This window comes from Arvicanthis niloticus, chromosome X (assembly GCF_011762505.2).
Source record: "Arvicanthis niloticus isolate mArvNil1 chromosome X, mArvNil1.pat.X, whole genome shotgun sequence".
NCBI lineage: Eukaryota > Metazoa > Chordata > Mammalia > Rodentia > Muridae > Arvicanthis > Arvicanthis niloticus.
Genome location: NC_047679.1, coordinates 119,797,150 through 119,805,062, shown reverse-complemented (window position 1 = coordinate 119,805,062; position 7,913 = coordinate 119,797,150).

The following is a 7,913-nucleotide window of genomic DNA, read 5'->3' as shown; positions in this document are numbered from 1 at the left end:
TGTCTTTTCTATTTGAAACAAAGTAGATTTTTTTTATTGCTTTTGTGTGAGAATGTTGCCTAATTAACCACGTCACTTCTAAAGCTAGGTGATAAAAGGGAATACATGATTACACTTTCTTTCTTGCTCTTTTGCTATTCTTGACAGTTGAACCAAGGTACCATATTGTGAAGAAATCTAGGCAACTGAGGAAGTTGACTGTCAGTGTTTGGCTAGTGGCACTGGCAAGGTTCCTACTGAAAGCTAGTAACTATCAGACATATAAGTGAAATATTGGGACATTCCTTCAAATTTAATGTATCAACTAGTGATTATCAGGTCCACAGATAATATAAATATTAATATCTTTTTCAAAGAGATTAATTTTTGCTTTTCTCTGGCTTACTGAAAATAAACATGTATTTCCTTTATTGTTCCACATTTACTTTTCTCTTCACTAGATTATATATTCTTCCTAAGAAATATTTTTACACTGTTTGCTACCATCCCCCTAGTACTCTATATCTAATGTTACTTTATTTCTCTTTCATGCTTTCTTCTAAGCTACTGCCATAAATGACATTTAACATTTGTTCCTGCTTATGAGTTTTCTTATCACCCAAGTACAAATTCTTCCTTCCACTAGAGTTTTTAATCAAGTCTTCTCTGACCATCAGTTTCTTTGCCCTCTAAATGAAGACTCTGGGCTCTTCAGGCCTTAGGTAATTAAAATAACACCAGTGCCAAATATATCTCCCTAGTGCAACTCACCCTGCTGAGTTGAATTTTAATTACTTTATCTTAAATTCCCAGCTCAATTCAGAGACATTTAGAAAGTGTTTTTGTATAAGAAAGTTTCTAGATCTCCTTCAGTGGAATAGTAAATAGTAAATAACATGATTATTTGATATAAATGATTGTAAACTGTAACTTTTGATATAGAAAGAAAGAAATGATATACAACTGATATTTTATAGATTCTAGTAAGGTTATTGTAAAGCTTGAAATAGCTGATGTTAAATTGTAATTGAAAATGTCATATTCCAGGTAAACAACAATAGATTTATTTAATAAGACTAGTGAAATATGTGCATGGTTTGTTATATATTTTAACAAGAGAAGAATGGATGACTTTGAAAATGAAAGGAGTTTTCTTTCCCTTTTAGTGAAACAGTTCCTTTGATGTGCCCTAAGACACATCTATGTTTCATCTACTAAACTTAAACTGATGAAAATTGTGTTTGAAAACATAACGGAATTCATGATTTTTGAAAATAGAAGATGGCCTGAGGGATATTACAGAGTGTTAATAGATACACTTTCTTCACTTATAATGAAATAAAAAATTTTCTTGATATAAAACATCAATCACAGAACCTTCAGGCTGGAAGAGTTCCCTTGAGACAATGGAGCCCATCAGCCTACTTCTCAAGAGAACTTTTATGCAACTTGTGTCTGACCAAAGAATATTTGAACCATTTGATCCATTAAAGAGTCATGTTTCTGATACATGCCATTAAATTAGAATGCATGAACGATGGTGTTTTAGAAGTGATACATTTAAGGCTCAAGTGTGCGTAGTTTTTAGACAATCTTTACTTGTTTTTGGAATTCTTACTGTTTTTATAAATTATCACACTTATGAAGTTACATTTGAGACTATGCATTCAGAAATTGTATTTCTTAGAAGGAAATCATCTTTTTCTCCACTCAATAGGTTGATGTTTGGTAAATTTTACATTATTATACCTCAATTTCCCTACCTTTAAATAGATATAAGATTTATTTTTGGCTCTTACATGTTCTCAGAAGCACATGTCAATAGTTTGGTGTCATGGGGTGGTAGGGAAAACTCTTAATTGATAGCATCTATTTTAGGCCCCTTAAAAATATTATTCATGTATATGATGAAATATGCCTGTTTCCTATCTCCATCTCTCTTCTAATGCCTACCCCAGTCTCTCTCTCAGTTTCATGTTTTGTTCCATTTTAAAAAATGACCAAATAAATCTAACTAGCATTTTCTCTATGTTCAAAGGTGTAGAGCATCCACTAGATCAGGAGTAACCTCTGGAAGTCTCACTCTCAAAATAAAAACCCACAGTTCTTCCCAATGCATCAATCAACTTCCAATAGATCCTTAGTAAGGTCTAAACAATTGAGTGTTGTTCCTTGTCTATGGTAAAATGTTGACTGGCTTGATCATGGGCAGGACTTATGTAAGTAAACACAAGTACTGTTTGCTCAAAAATGTCTAAGTTATGGTTTGCTGCAGAGGCCATGAGTGGACGCTGGTTACTTGCTTGTTTCTCATGGCTTGCTCAGCCTGTTTTCTTATAGAACCCAGAGCCACCTGCCCAGGGATATTACTATCCACAGTGGGCTGAGCCCTCCCCCATTGACCACTAATTGAGAAAATAAATGTCTTAGAGGTTGATCTCAGGGAGGCATTTCCTCAATTGAAGCTTTTTTCACTCTGATGACTTTAGCTTGTGTTAACTTGAGACACAAAACCAGATAATAGACTAAGTCATATACAGAAGAAAGCATTTTACATTCCTGTGCTCAGGTTCCTACCTCCAGTTCTTACATTTATTCATTTAGCCTTCCATTTCTTACATTGTATTTCCTGAGCTTTGGATATATATATATATATATATATATATATATATATATATATTCCAAATATATACATCCAAATATATATACGTACATATATATATATATATATATAATCTCCATATATATATATATATATATATATATATATATAATCTCCATATATATATATAATCTCTCTCTCTCTCTCTCTCTCTATATATATATATATATCTCCAATGCTCAGGAAATACAACATATACCCATATATATACATATATGGGTATATATACATATATACCATATATATATATATGGGTAGGGTAGGATGAGTGGTGATACAAGTATGTTGCTTACGGATGAACATTCACAGTCTCTTTTTATTAGCATTTTGACCATTTGTAAGCATCTGCTTTGACTGCTACATGTTGCAAAAGGAAGCTTCACTTATTTCCTAAGACTGGAAACAGATATTTAGAAAACAAATATGGAATTTAATGATTTATCTGAAGTTTGACCTGTCTGCCATTGACACCTAATTTTACTACTCATACACTTGGTACTTAGTACAAATGGTTATTTATAGCATGTAGTCATAAGTGGAATTATGGGATCAAATGTTATGCTTCTTTCATTTTTTGTAGATTATCAATGTCCCATCTAAAGTTGTAACCATGTTAATCCTATCAGCAATCTCTGTGTTTGCTTTGCATCAAATCCTGAACATTCTTCTGTATAATTTATTATAATTTTTAAGCATGTATATATGCTTCTATATTTTCTAAGTTTTATTTTTATTGGCAAATGATATTGATCATTTTATTAAAAATAAAATAGTTTTGCATATACATATACAATAGTATCATAAATTAAATGCTCATACTATGAAAAACATATTTGAGTTAAATTACATGGTTATCAAAAAATGGGTTATAGATTTATCCATTTGCAAAGAGGAAGTATTTTCCAAGGCTAGAAACAGTAGACAGTGTCTGTGTTAATAGAAAATATGAACCTAAGCAAATACAGTTTGATTACAGATATGGCATGTCAAGATGCTCATAACCTTTAACTTCTAGTAAAACAACCAGTCTACATCCATCCTTTATGCTTTCCCCAAAGTTTTCTGATTTATCTGGAAATGTTAGAATTCATTGCAAAATCAGTATTGGGCTTTATTTATCACATGTTATCCAAGTTAGAAATGTTCCCTCATGGGCTCATTAAATTCATCTTCAACTGATCACTGAATCTTTTTGTTAAAATATGTACAATGTTTCAAAGTAAAGTAAAACTAGCAGAAACAAAAAGTATATTGAAATTCAGTTTGCTGTAATTCAGTGAAGTTTAAGAAATCTTTACTTCTTTAAGGAAAACATTATGATTTTATAAATATGGTATAATATAGATATGTCAAAGCAGCAAAATTTCCCATGATAATATTTGGATAGTTTTCTCAGTAAAATTTTTGATAAGCACTGATTCAAAGATTGTCAAAATGAAATGTATACTTTAGGCTTTACCTTCTTGAAATAGCCAAGTAGCAAAGAAAGATAAGGGTAAAATATCTTATTTCATCACAAAAGAGGCTGTTTTTCTATAGAATGATTGCAGCATTTGGCAAAGCAGTGGCCAACAACTCCATAAACATCCAGACAGTAAATATGTTTGGCTTTGTGTGTAATTAGATTCCTCTCACAACTACAAACACTGTCAATATAACACAAAGGCCTGCTGAAAATAATGAACATAGCTATAATTCAGAAAAATAATATTTATCCAAACAGATGGCAAGCGAAATAGGGCCCATGGGCCTTGGTATGCTAAGTGCTGCTCTAAAATATAACAGGGAAATACATTCAAATTCAGAATGCCTGGGTTTAAGCACAGACAATACAATTAAAACAATTAGCATTAAAAATAATATTTGGATTAAGTATGAATAGGAGTAAAACATTTTGGTAAATCTACACAATTCTTGTTCTTGAATATGAATTTAAACACTCAAAGAAGCATGGTGCTTAAAACTTTTATTATCATTTACAATTCTCAAAGAAAGCTAGCTCTAATATTCTGAGTCAAAGAGTGGCACCAATATGAATACATAGTGTCTGTTACCAATTGTTCATAATAAAAAGCTGCAAAGATTGAGAGGGCACCAGTCAAAACAAAGGGAAGAAAAAGACTAAGGCTAATTAAATTATAAAGAAAAGTAAAAAAAAAATTATGCAAAGTCTTACTATGTCATGGCAATGTAGTCTATTAAATTTAGAAGAAGAGTTCCTACACATGGAAGGCTCATATTTTATAATAGGCTCTACTTAGAGAGATAAACCACAATCCTTATAATTCCCTTTGTTGTTGGGGAAAAATCTCATTTTAAAGCACCAAAGAAGACTTCAAAGGGAAGCATTGTTCAGGTTTGTATATGCAGTGAGGATTAATTAGTGTAACAGCAAACCATGTTTCCAGTATTTACTGTGTGACAGGAATTTTCAATGTAATATCTCCAATTCTCATGTCCTTTAAATCACACTCATGCTACTTACTACCTTTGTGAACCAGGACGATAGAATTAATCTCCCCCTAAGCTTTGTTCCTGAAGGGTTTCTCTGCAGTCACACATTCTAGAGAAATCTTATCGAAATGGTAAGGGGGAAGATATTATGCATTTTTAATTTTTAAAAAATACTTTTGATGTTTATGCATGTTTTACTGTCATGTATGCATGTGCATTAAGCATAGGGTGGATCTCTTAGAACTCACACTATAGAATGTTGAGAGCTAGGTGTGAGGAAATGAACTTTTGTCCTTCCAAAGAACAACAAGTACTCTTAACTCCTGAGCCATGTCTTCAACTCTGTAACTTGTTCTTGCAAGAATAGTTAGCAGTAATTTAGAAGCTATGCTAGCCACCTAAAATTACAATGTATAGGAGCCCTGTGCTGATGCTAGCAAACCTGTTGAAATGCTGAAGTCTAGGCAGCAGATATGTACTTGTATTTTAATTTCATTTAATTTAGAGTTTCCCTCAAAGGTGAGATAATTCTTGTCTACAGTTCCTGACAGTGAGCACTGGGAGAAAGTCCAGAAGAAAAATAGTACTTTATCTTCTACAAGATGTCCCAGAAGATTAAAAAAAAAAAATCTAGTGGTCCTATAATCTCATTTTACCTTAATATCTTAAAACAAAACAACATCAAAAAACAAACACACAAACAAAATAAAACATTATTTGGGCTGAAGGGAATAAAACAGTGAGTATAGCTGCAATTCAAAGGCTTCTCTACTTCATTATTTCCACCAGTATTACCATTTGCATTCAGCTACTCTTGAAGAATGAGAAGACTGAACTACTGTGTCATGCTTCGTCTTGGCTCTCAATTAAACCATAAACCAACTAAGAGATAAGCTAGGAGATGTGTGTGTGTGTGTGTGTGAGAGAGAGAGAGAGAGAGAGAGAGAGAGAGGGGGGAGATCATTTTGACATAGTTACTTGAAATAAAAAGCACCACAACTACAGGCAGTTCTTTTCTGTGATGCTAGCAAGCCAGACAAAATAAGTCCAAGAAAAAAGTCTTGTATTTTGTCCCTTTTCTTTCTACTCTCATCAGCAAGTTCATCTATTCTGTAGATGCTATTGCTGCTGTTGCCATTGCCACTTTCTCTTGATGATATAAGAAACAAGTTTATTTGGGTTTCCAAGAAAGGCTGATTAACAGTGTCTCACCAGGAATCCTCCAAGCCTTCAGTGCCAAGAAGAGAGCTGCTAAAGGTAATAGTCTTGTGGACTGAGCAGCTACTAAGTTCTAAGGCTCTCCAGTGTATAGCTATTGTTGAACTATCCAAACTACTTAGACAACATTTTGTAAGTCAGTCTAATAGATTTCATTGATACACATCATACACAGACACACAGACACAGACACACACACACACACACACATTCTCTTCTGTTATTATAGAGAACTTTTACTAATATAACATTTAGTATATAACTCTTTGCCACATAGATATCTGCTCTAGCTTTAGACCCCTGTAGTTCTTATATCCTTGATTTAATTTTTTCTAAGACAATAATGTTCACCTAGGCTCTGACTATGTTTCTGGTGATTTTGATTTGGAAAACAAATGACACTCATTAGATTATTTATTATGTCTTCTGTTGTGTGAGAGACACTGCATTATGTATGAAAATTATAGTGCACAACACAGGTACAATTCTGTCCATCATGAATTCTGTTTAAAGGGTGGTAAGAACATGGACATAATTCAAATACACAAATGGCTTTAAAATCATATTCTGAAGACTATAATAAAGCAGGAATATTGAGGATAGATACAATATTTAAGAAACAGAATCAGTTATAAAATTATGTATGATTTCTCTATATGCAGCCATTGCAATCAGAAATTCATGGCAGATAGAGATGTTTGCACCAAGTGCCTATAAAAACAGGTCTATTAAAAGCAACAGTCAGGCATAGATCAAAGAAGGGATCAAGGAGGCCTCATGCAATCCTTCTGAAGCCTTGATTAATAAAGTCATTAATAGAGTAAAGGAGAAAGGGTTATTGCCTTTAGTTGTCTAGCTAATAACCTCCAAGTGCATGATCACATAGATGGTTCAAGGTAAACTCAGTGTGTCAGGAAGGAAAAAATGCATAAATGTAAGAAATAGATTTTTAGGGGTGAGCAGTATTTCACTGGGTGACAGAAAGATACTAAACGATGAGAGAATATATTATAAACATGTATGAATTTGTCACAAACCAAATTTAATTATTAAAAAAGAATAACAGAGCTTTGAACTTTCTAATATACTATTACAGTAGTTTTAAAAATGTTGAGTTGAATGTGTCCCAGAGAAAAGACAAAAATTGCTTGTGACAATTGTAGTAGAAGTATGGATGATAAACATTATAAAAAATAAAATGTTGAAAAAATATCACATTCATAAAACCAATAATTGATTTTATATTTGTTATAATTTTATATTTTTATAATTGTTGTATATTACGTTTCCATTATCAAGAAGAAGTTACTAGACAAAGTGTGTCATTGAGTGTAGGGTTTGAGGTTTCAAAAAGACCAAGTTATCCCCAATGATTTTGTCTTCCTGATGCCTTAGAATAGAGATATGGAAATCTCAACTCCTTCTCCAGGACCATGTTCACCTGCCTGCCACCAAGATGATAATGAATTAGACCTCTGAAACTGTAAGCCACCTCCAATTAAATTATTTTCTTTATAAGAGTTTGTTATGGTGACTCACAGCAATAGAATACTGACTAAAACACAAATCAATGACAGAACTAAATCTAGAAATTATAAGC